Here is an 11,114-nt window from a genome sequence, read left to right as displayed (position 1 = left end):
GTGGTGGTTGGGAGAGGCTATGACCTTGCATTTTGGAGATATTGCCAACCTAACCCTAACCTAACCAAAAAGCACCGCATAGACAATGCATTGACATGTATCGAAATTGGAGAAAATTAACGGAACGTCGTAGAGCTTCACGGATGGTCTCATTTGAAAGCTAGCCTAGGAATTAGTGGGATGAGGTGGTGGTTGGGAGAGGCTATGACCTTGCACTCTGGAGATATTGCCAACCTAACCCTAACCTAACCAAAAAGCACCGCATAGACAATGCATTGACATGTATAGACAATGCATTGACATGTATCGAAAAATTAACGGAACGTCGTAGAGCTTCACGGATGGTCTCATTTGAAAGCTAGCCTAGGAATTAGAGGGAAGAGGTGGTGGTTGGGAGAGGCTATGACCTTGCACTCTGGAGATATTGCCAACCTAACCCTAACCTAACCAAAAAGCACCGCATAGACAATGCATTGACATGTATAGACAATGCATTGACATGTATCGAAAAATTAACGGAACGTCGTAGAGCTTCACGGATGGTCTCATTTGAAAGCTAGCCTAGGAATTAGTTGGATGAGGTGGTGGTTGGGAGAGGCTATGACCTTGCATTTTGGAGATATTGCCAACCTAACCCTAACCTAACCAAAAAGCACCGCATAGACAATGCATTGACATGTATCGAAATTGGAGAAAATTAACGGAACGTCGTAGAGCTTCACGGATGGTCTCATTTGAAAGCTAGCCTAGGAATTAGTGGGATGAGGTGGTGGTTGGGAGAGGCTATGACCTTGCATTTTGGAGATATTGCCAACCTAACCCTAACCTAACCAAAAAGCACCGCATAGACAATGCATTGACATGTATCGAAATTGGAGAAAATTAACGGAACGTCGTAGAGCTTCACGGATGGTCTCATTTGAAAGCTAGCCTAGGAATTAGTGGGATGAGGTGGTGGTTGGGAGAGGCTATGACCTTGCACTCTGGAGATATTGCCAACCTATCCCTAACCTAACCAAAAAGCACCGCATAGACAATGCATTGACATGTATAGACAATGCATTGACATGTATCGAAAAATTAACGGAACGTCGTAGAGCTTCACGGATGGTCTCATTTGAAAGCTAGCCTAGGAATTAGTGGGATGAGGTGGTGGTTGGGAGAGGCTATGACCTTGCACTCTGGAGATATTGCCAACCTAACCCTAACCTAACCAAAAAGCACCGCATAGACAATGCATTGACATGTATAGACAATGCATTGACATGTATCGAAAAATTAACGGAACGTCGTAGAGCTTCACGGATGGTCTCATTTGAAAGCTAGCCTAGGAATTAGTGGGATGAGGTGGTGGTTGGGAGAGGCTATGACCTTGCATTTTGGAGATATTGCCAACCTAACCCTAACCTAACCAAAAAGCACCGCATAGACAATGCATTGACATGTATCGAAATTGGAGAAAATTAACGGAACGTCGTAGAGCTTCACGGATGGTCTCATTTGAAAGCTAGCCTAGGAATTAGTGGGATGAGGTGGTGGTTGGGAGAGGATATGACCTTGCACTCTGGAGATATTGCCAACCTAACCCTAACCTAACCAAAAAGCACCGCATAGACAATGCATTGACATGTATAGACAATGCATTGACATGTATCGAAAAATTAACGGAACGTCGTAGAGCTTCACGGATGGTCTCATTTGAAAGCTAGCCTAGGAATTAGTGGGATGAGGTGGTGGTTGGGAGAGGCTATGACCTTGCATTTTGGAGATATTGCCAACCTAACCCTAACCTAACCAAAAAGCACCGCATAGACAATGCATTGACATGTATCGAAATTGGAGAAAATTAACGGAACGTCGTAGAGCTTCACGGATGGTCTCATTTGAAAGCTAGCCTAGGAATTAGTGGGATGAGGTGGTGGTTGGGAGAGGCTATGACCTTGCACTCTGGAGATATTGCCAACCTAACCCTAACCTAACCAAAAAGCACCGCATAGACAATGCATTGACATGTATAGACAATGCATTGACATGTATCGAAAAATTAACGGAACGTCGTAGAGCTTCACGGATGGTCTCATTTGAAAGCTAGCCTAGGAATTAGTGGGATGAGGTGGTGGTTGGGAGAGGCTATGACCTTGCACTCTGGAGATATTGCCAACCTAACCCTAACCTAACCAAAAAGCACCGCATAGACAATGCATTGACATGTATAGACAATGCATTGACATGTATCGAAAAATTAACGGAACGTCGTAGAGCTTCACGGATGGTCTCATTTGAAAGCTAGCCTAGGAATTAGTGGGATGAGGTGGTGGTTGGGAGAGGCTATGACCTTACATTTTGGAGATATTGCCAACCTAACCCTAACCTAACCAAAAAGCACCGCATAGACAATGCATTGACATGTATCGAAATTGGAGAAAATTAACGGAACGTCGTAGAGCTTCACGGATGGTCTCATTTGAAAGCTAGCCTAGGAATTAGTGGGATGAGGTGGTGGTTGGGAGAGGCTATGACCTTGCACTCTGGAGATATTGCCAACCTAACCCTAACCTAACCAAAAAGCACCGCATAGACAATGCATTGACATGTATAGACAATGCATTGACATGTATCGAAAAATTAACGGAACGTCGTAGAGCTTCACGGATGGTCTCATTTGAAAGCTAGCCTAGGAATTAGTGGGAAGAGGTGGTGGTTGGGAGAGGCTATGACCTTGCACTCTGGAGATATTGCCAACCTAACCCTAACCTAACCAAAAAGCACCGCATAGACAATGCATTGACTTGTATTGACAATGCATTGACATGTATCGAAAAATTAACGGAACGTCGTAGAGCTTCACGGATGGTCTCATTTGAAAGCTAGCCTAGGAATTAGTGGGATGAGGTGGTGGTTGGGAGAGGCTATGACCTTGCATTTTGGAGATATTGCCAACCTAACCCTAACCTAACCAAAAAGCACCGCATAGACAATGCATTGACATGTATCGAAATTGGAGAAAATTAACGGAACGTCGTAGAGCTTCACGGATGGTCTCATTTGAAAGCAAGCCTAGGAATTAGTGGGATGAGGTGGTGGTTGAGAGAGGCTATGACCTTACACTCTGGAGATATTGCCAACCTAACCCTAACCTAACCAAAAAGCACCGCATAGACAATGCATTGACATGTATAGACAATGCATTGACATGTATCGAAAAATTAACGGAACGTCGTAGAGCTTCACGGATGGTCTCATTTGAAAGCGAGCCTAGGAATTAGTGGGATGAGGTGGTGGTTGGGAGAGGCTATGACCTTGCATTTTGGAGATATTGCCAACCTAACCCTAACCTAACCAAAAAGCACCGCATAGACAATGCATTGACATGTATCGAAATTGGAGAAAATTAACGGAACGTCGTAGAGCTTCACGGATGGTCTCATTTGAAAGCTAGCCTAGGAATTAGTGGGATGAGGTGGTGGTTGGGAGAGGCTATGACCTTGCACTCTGGAGATATTGCCAACCTAACCCTAACCTAACCAAAAAGCACCGCATAGACAATGCATTGACATGTATAGACAATGCATTGACATGTATCGAAAAATTAACGGAACGTCGTAGAGCTTCACGGATGGTCTCATTTGAAAGCTAGCCTAGGAATTAGTGGGATGAGGTGGTGGTTGGGAGAGGCTATGACCTTGCATTTTGGAGATATTGCCAACCTAACCCTAACCTAACCAAAAAGCACCGCATAGACAATGCATTGACATGTATCGAAATTGGAGAAAATTAACGGAACGTCGTAGAGCTTCACGGATGGTCTCATTTGAAAGCTAGCCTAGGAATTAGTGGGATGAGGTGGTGGTTGGGAGAGGCTATGACCTTGCACTCTGGAGATATTGCCAACCTAACCCTAACCTAACCAAAAAGCACCGCATAGACAATGCATTGACATGTATAGACAATGCATTGACATGTATCGAAAAATTAACGGAACGTCGTAGAGCTTCACGGATGGTCTCATTTGAAAGCTAGCCTAGGAATTAGTGGGATGAGGTGGTGGTTGGGAGAGGCTATGACCTTGCATTTTGGAGATATTGCCAACCTAACCCTAACCTAACCAAAAAGCACCGCATAGACAATGCATTGACATGTATCGAAATTGGAGAAAATTAACGGAACGTCGTAGAGCTTCACGGATGGTCTCATTTGAAAGCTAGCCTAGGAATTAGTGGGATGAGGTGGTGGTTGGGAGAGGCTATGACCTTGCACTCTGGAGATATTGCCAACCTATCCCTAACCTAACCAAAAAGCACCGCATAGACAATGCATTGACATGTATAGACAATGCATTGACATGTATCGAAAAATTAACGGAACGTCGTAGAGCTTCACGGATGGTCTCATTTGAAAGCTAGCCTAGGAATTAGTGGGATGAGGTGGTGGTTGGGAGAGGCTATGACCTTGCACTCTGGAGATATTGCCAACCTAACCCTAACCTAACCAAAAAGCACCGCATAGACAATGCATTGACATGTATAGACAATGCATTGACATGTATCGAAAAATTAACGGAACGTCGTAGAGCTTCACAGATGGTCTCATTTGAAAGCTAGCCTAGGAATTAGTGGGATGAGGTGGTGGTTGGGAGAGGCTATGACCTTGCATTTTGGAGATATTGCCAACCTAACCCTAACCTAACCAAAAAGCACCGCATAGACAATGCATTGACATGTATCGAAATTGGAGAAAATTAACGGAACGTCGTAGAGCTTCACGGATGGTCTCATTTGAAAGCTAGCCTAGGAATTAGTGGGATGAGGTGGTGGTTGGGAGAGGCTATGACCTTGCATTTTGGAGATATTGCCAACCTAACCCTAACCTAACCAAAAAGCACCGCATAGACAATGCATTGACATGTATCGAAATTGGAGAAAATTAACGGAACGTCGTAGAGCTTCACGGATGGTCTCATTTGAAAGCTAGCCTAGGAATTAGTGGGATGAGGTGGTGGTTGAGAGAGGCTATGACCTTGCACTCTGGAGATATTGCCAACCTAACCCTAACCTAACCAAAAAGCACCGCATAGACAATGCATTGACATGTATAGACAATGCATTGACATGTATCGAAAAATTAACGGAACGTCGTAGAGCTTCACGGATGGTCTCATTTGAAAGCGAGCCTAGGAATTAGTGGGATGAGGTGGTGGTTGGGAGAGGCTATGACCTTGCATTTTGGAGATATTGCCAACCTAACCCTAACCTAACCAAAAAGCACCGCATAGACAATGCATTGACATGTATCGAAATTGGAGAAAATTAACGGAACGTCGTAGAGCTTCTCGGATGGTCTCATTTGAAAGCTAGCCTAGGAATTAGTGGGATGAGGTGGTGGTTGGGAGAGGCTATGACCTTGCACTCTGGAGATATTGCCAACCTAACCCTAACCTAACCAAAAAGCACCGCATAGACAATGCATTGACATGTATAGACAATGCATTGACATGTATCGAAAAATTAACGGAACGTCGTAGAGCTTCACGGATGGTCTCATTTGAAAGCTAGCCTAGGAATTAGTGGGATGAGGTGGTGGTTGGGAGAGGCTATGACCTTGCATTTTGGAGATATTGCCAACCTAACCCTAACCTAACCAAAAAGCACCGCATAGACAATGCATTGACATGTATCGAAATTGGAGAAAATTAACGGAACGTCGTAGAGCTTCACGGATGGTCTCATTTGAAAGCTAGCCTAGGAATTAGTGGGATGAGGTGGTGGTTGGGAGAGGCTATGACCTTGCACTCTGGAGATATTGCCAACCTAACCCTAACCTAACCAAAAAGCACCGCATAGACAATGCATTGACATGTATAGACAATGCATTGACATGTATCGAAAAATTAACGGAACGTCGTAGAGCTTCACGGATGGTCTCATTTGAAAGCTAGCCTAGGAATTAGTGGGATGAGGTGGTGGTTGGGAGAGGCTATGACCTTGCATTTTGGAGATATTGCCAACCTAACCCTAACCTAACCAAAAAGCACCGCATAGACAATGCATTGACATGTATCGAAATTGGAGAAAATTAACGGAACGTCGTAGAGCTTCACGGATGGTCTCATTTGAAAGCTAGCCTAGGAATTAGTGGGATGAGGTGGTGGTTGGGAGAGGCTATGACCTTGCACTCTGGAGATATTGCCAACCTAACCCTAACCTAACCAAAAAGCACCGCATAGACAATGCATTGACATGTATAGACAATGCATTGACATGTATCGAAAAATTAACGGAACGTCGTAGAGCTTCACGGATGGTCTCATTTGAAAGCTAGCCTAGGAATTAGTGGGATGAGGTGGTGGTTGGGAGAGGCTATGACCTTGCATTTTGGAGATATTGCCAACCTAACCCTAACCTAACCAAAAAGCACCGCATAGACAATGCATTGACATGTATCGAAATTGGAGAAAATTAACGGAACGTCGTAGAGCTTCACGGATGGTCTCATTTGAAAGCTAGCCTAGGAATTAGTGGGATGAGGTGGTGGTTGGGAGAGGCTATGACCTTGCACTCTGGAGATATTGCCAACCTATCCCTAACCTAACCAAAAAGCACCGCATAGACAATGCATTGACATGTATAGACAATGCATTGACATGTATCGAAAAATTAACGGAACGTCGTAGAGCTTCACGGATGGTCTCATTTGAAAGCTAGCCTAGGAATTAGTGGGATGAGGTGGTGGTTGGGAGAGGCTATGACCTTGCACTCTGGAGATATTGCCAACCTAACCCTAACCTAACCAAAAAGCACCGCATAGACAATGCATTGACATGTATAGACAATGCATTGACATGTATCGAAAAATTAACGGAACGTCGTAGAGCTTCACAGATGGTCTCATTTGAAAGCTAGCCTAGGAATTAGTGGGATGAGGTGGTGGTTGGGAGAGGCTATGACCTTGCATTTTGGAGATATTGCCAACCTAACCCTAACCTAACCAAAAAGCACCGCATAGACAATGCATTGACATGTATCGAAATTGGAGAAAATTAACGGAACGTCGTAGAGCTTCACGGATGGTCTCATTTGAAAGCTAGCCTAGGAATTAGTGGGATGAGGTGGTGGTTGGGAGAGGATATGACCTTGCACTCTGGAGATATTGCCAACCTAACCCTAACCTAACCAAAAAGCACCGCATAGACAATGCATTGACATGTATAGACAATGCATTGACATGTATCGAAAAATTAACGGAACGTCGTAGAGCTTCACGGATGGTCTCATTTGAAAGCTAGCCTAGGAATTAGTGGGATGAGGTGGTGGTTGGGAGAGGCTATGACCTTGCATTTTGGAGATATTGCCAACCTAACCCTAACCTAACCAAAAAGCACCGCATAGACAATGCATTGACATGTATCGAAATTGGAGAAAATTAACGGAACGTCGTAGAGCTTCACGGATGGTCTCATTTGAAAGCTAGCCTAGGAATTAGTGGGATGAGGTGGTGGTTGGGAGAGGCTATGACCTTGCACTCTGGAGATATTGCCAACCTAACCCTAACCTAACCAAAAAGCACCGCATAGACAATGCATTGACATGTATAGACAATGCATTGACATGTATCGAAAAATTAACGGAACGTCGTAGAGCTTCACGGATGGTCTCATTTGAAAGCTAGCCTAGGAATTAGTGGGATGAGGTGGTGGTTGGGAGAGGCTATGACCTTGCACTCTGGAGATATTGCCAACCTAACCCTAACCTAACCAAAAAGCACCGCATAGACAATGCATTGACATGTATAGACAATGCATTGACATGTATCGAAAAATTAACGGAACGTCGTAGAGCTTCACGGATGGTCTCATTTGAAAGCTAGCCTAGGAATTAGTGGGATGAGGTGGTGGTTGGGAGAGGCTATGACCTTACATTTTGGAGATATTGCCAACCTAACCCTAACCTAACCAAAAAGCACCGCATAGACAATGCATTGACATGTATCGAAATTGGAGAAAATTAACGGAACGTCGTAGAGCTTCACGGATGGTCTCATTTGAAAGCTAGCCTAGGAATTAGTGGGATGAGGTGGTGGTTGGGAGAGGCTATGACCTTGCACTCTGGAGATATTGCCAACCTAACCCTAACCTAACCAAAAAGCACCGCATAGACAATGCATTGACATGTATAGACAATGCATTGACATGTATCGAAAAATTAACGGAACGTCGTAGAGCTTCACGGATGGTCTCATTTGAAAGCTAGCCTAGGAATTAGTGGGAAGAGGTGGTGGTTGGGAGAGGCATTGACCTTGCACTCTGGAGATATTGCCAACCTAACCCTAACCTAACCAAAAAGCACCGCATAGACAATGCATTGACTTGTATTGACAATGCATTGACATGTATCGAAAAATTAACGGAACGTCGTAGAGCTTCACGGATGGTCTCATTTGAAAGCTAGCCTAGGAATTAGTGGGATGAGGTGGTGGTTGGGAGAGGCTATGACCTTGCATTTTGGAGATATTGCCAACCTAACCCTAACCTAACCAAAAAGCACCGCATAGACAATGCATTGACATGTATCGAAATTGGAGAAAATTAACGGAACGTCGTAGAGCTTCACGGATGGTCTCATTTGAAAGCAAGCCTAGGAATTAGTGGGATGAGGTGGTGGTTGAGAGAGGCTATGACCTTACACTCTGGAGATATTGCCAACCTAACCCTAACCTAACCAAAAAGCACCGCATAGACAATGCATTGACATGTATAGACAATGCATTGACATGTATCGAAAAATTAACGGAACGTCGTAGAGCTTCACGGATGGTCTCATTTGAAGGCTAGCCTAGGAATTAGTGGGATGAGGTGGTGGTTGGGAGAGGCTATGACCTTGCATTTTGGAGATATTGCCAACCTAACCCTAACCTAACCAAAAAGCACCGCATAGACAATGCATTGACATGTATAGACAATGCATTGACATGTATCGAAAAATTAACGGAACGTCGTAGAGCTTCACGGATGGTCTCATTTGAAAGCTAGCCTAGGATTTAGTGGGATGAGGTGGTGGTTGGGAGAGGCTATGACCTTGCATTTTGGAGATATTGCCAACCTAACCCTAACCTAACCAAAAAGCACCGCATAGACAATGCATTGACATGTATCGAAATTGGAGAAAATTAACGGAACGTCGTAGAGCTTCACGGATGGTCTCATTTGAAAGCTAGCCTAGGAATTAGTGGGATGAGGTGGTGGTTGAGAGAGGCTATGACCTTGCACTCTGGAGATATTGCCAACCTAACCCTAACCTAACCAAAAAGCACCGCATAGACAATGCATTGACATGTATAGACAATGCATTGACATGTATCGAAAAATTAACGGAACGTCGTAGAGCTTCACGGATGGTCTCATTTGAAAGCGAGCCTAGGAATTAGTGGGATGAGGTGGTGGTTGGGAGAGGCTATGACCTTGCATTTTGGAGATATTGCCAACCTAACCCTAACCTAACCAAAAAGCACCGCATAGACAATGCATTGACATGTATCGAAATTGGAGAAAATTAACGGAACGTCGTAGAGCTTCACGGATGGTCTCATTTGAAAGCTAGCCTAGGAATTAGTGGGATGAGGTGGTGGTTGGGAGAGGCTATGACCTTGCACTCTGGAGATATTGCCAACCTAACCCTAACCTAACCAAAAAGCACCGCATAGACAATGCATTGACATGTATAGACAATGCATTGACATGTATCGAAAAATTAACGGAACGTCGTAGAGCTTCACGGATGGTCTCATTTGAAAGCTAGCCTAGGAATTAGTGGGATGAGGTGGTGGTTGGGAGAGGCTATGACCTTGCATTTTGGAGATATTGCCAACCTAACCCTAACCTAACCAAAAAGCACCGCATAGACAATGCATTGACATGTATCGAAATTGGAGAAAATTAACGGAACGTCGTAGAGCTTCACGGATGGTCTCATTTGAAAGCTAGCCTAGGAATTAGTGGGATGAGGTGGTGGTTGGGAGAGGCTATGACCTTGCACTCTGGAGATATTGCCAACCTAACCCTAACCTAACCAAAAAGCACCGCATAGACAATGCATTGACATGTATAGACAATGCATTGACATGTATCGAAAAATTAACGGAACGTCGTAGAGCTTCACGGATGGTCTCATTTGAAAGCTAGCCTAGGAATTAGTGGGATGAGGTGGTGGTTTGGAGAGGCTATGACCTTGCATTTTGGAGATATTGCCAACCTAACCCTAACCTAACCAAAAAGCACCGCATAGACAATGCATTGACATGTATCGAAATTGGAGAAAATTAACGGAACGTCGTAGAGCTTCACGGATGGTCTCATTTGAAAGCTAGCCTAGGAATTAGTGGGATGAGGTGGTGGTTGGGAGAGGCTATGACCTTGCACTCTGGAGATATTGCCAACCTAACCCTAACCTAACCAAAAAGCACCGCATAGACAATGCATTGACATGTATAGACAATGCATTGACATGTATCGAAAAATTAACGGAACGTCGTAGAGCTTCACGGATGGTCTCATTTGAAAGCTAGCCTAGGAATTAGTGGGATGAGGTGGTGGTTGGGAGAGGCTATGACCTTGCATTTTGGAGATATTGCCAACCTAACCCTAACCTAACCAAAAAGCACCGCATAGACAATGCATTGACATGTATCGAAATTGGAGAAAATTAACGGAACGTCGTAGAGCTTCACGGATGGTCTCATTTGAAAGCTAGCCTAGGAATTAGTGGGATGAGGTGGTGGTTGGGAGAGGCTATGACCTTGCACTCTGGAGATATTGCCAACCTAACCCTAACCTAACCAAAAAGCACCGCATAGACAATGCATTGACATGTATAGACAATGCATTGACATGTATCGAAAAATTAACGGAACGTCGTAGAGCTTCACGGATGGTCTCATTTGAAAGCTAGCCTAGGAATTAGTGGGATGAGGTGGTGGTTGGGAGAGGCTATGACCTTGCATTTTGGAGATATTGCCAACCTAACCCTAACCTAACCAAAAAGCACCGCATAGACAATGCATTGACATGTATCGAAATTGGAGAAAATTAACGGAACGTCGTAGAGCTTCACGGATGGTCTCAT

Source organism: Borostomias antarcticus (assembly GCF_949987555.1).
Source record: "Borostomias antarcticus genome assembly, contig: scaffold_71, whole genome shotgun sequence".
In the NCBI taxonomy this organism is placed as follows: Eukaryota; Metazoa; Chordata; class Actinopteri; order Stomiiformes; family Stomiidae; genus Borostomias; species Borostomias antarcticus.
The sequence above is the reverse complement of the archived record's forward strand: the minus strand, read 5'-3'. Positions refer to the sequence as shown.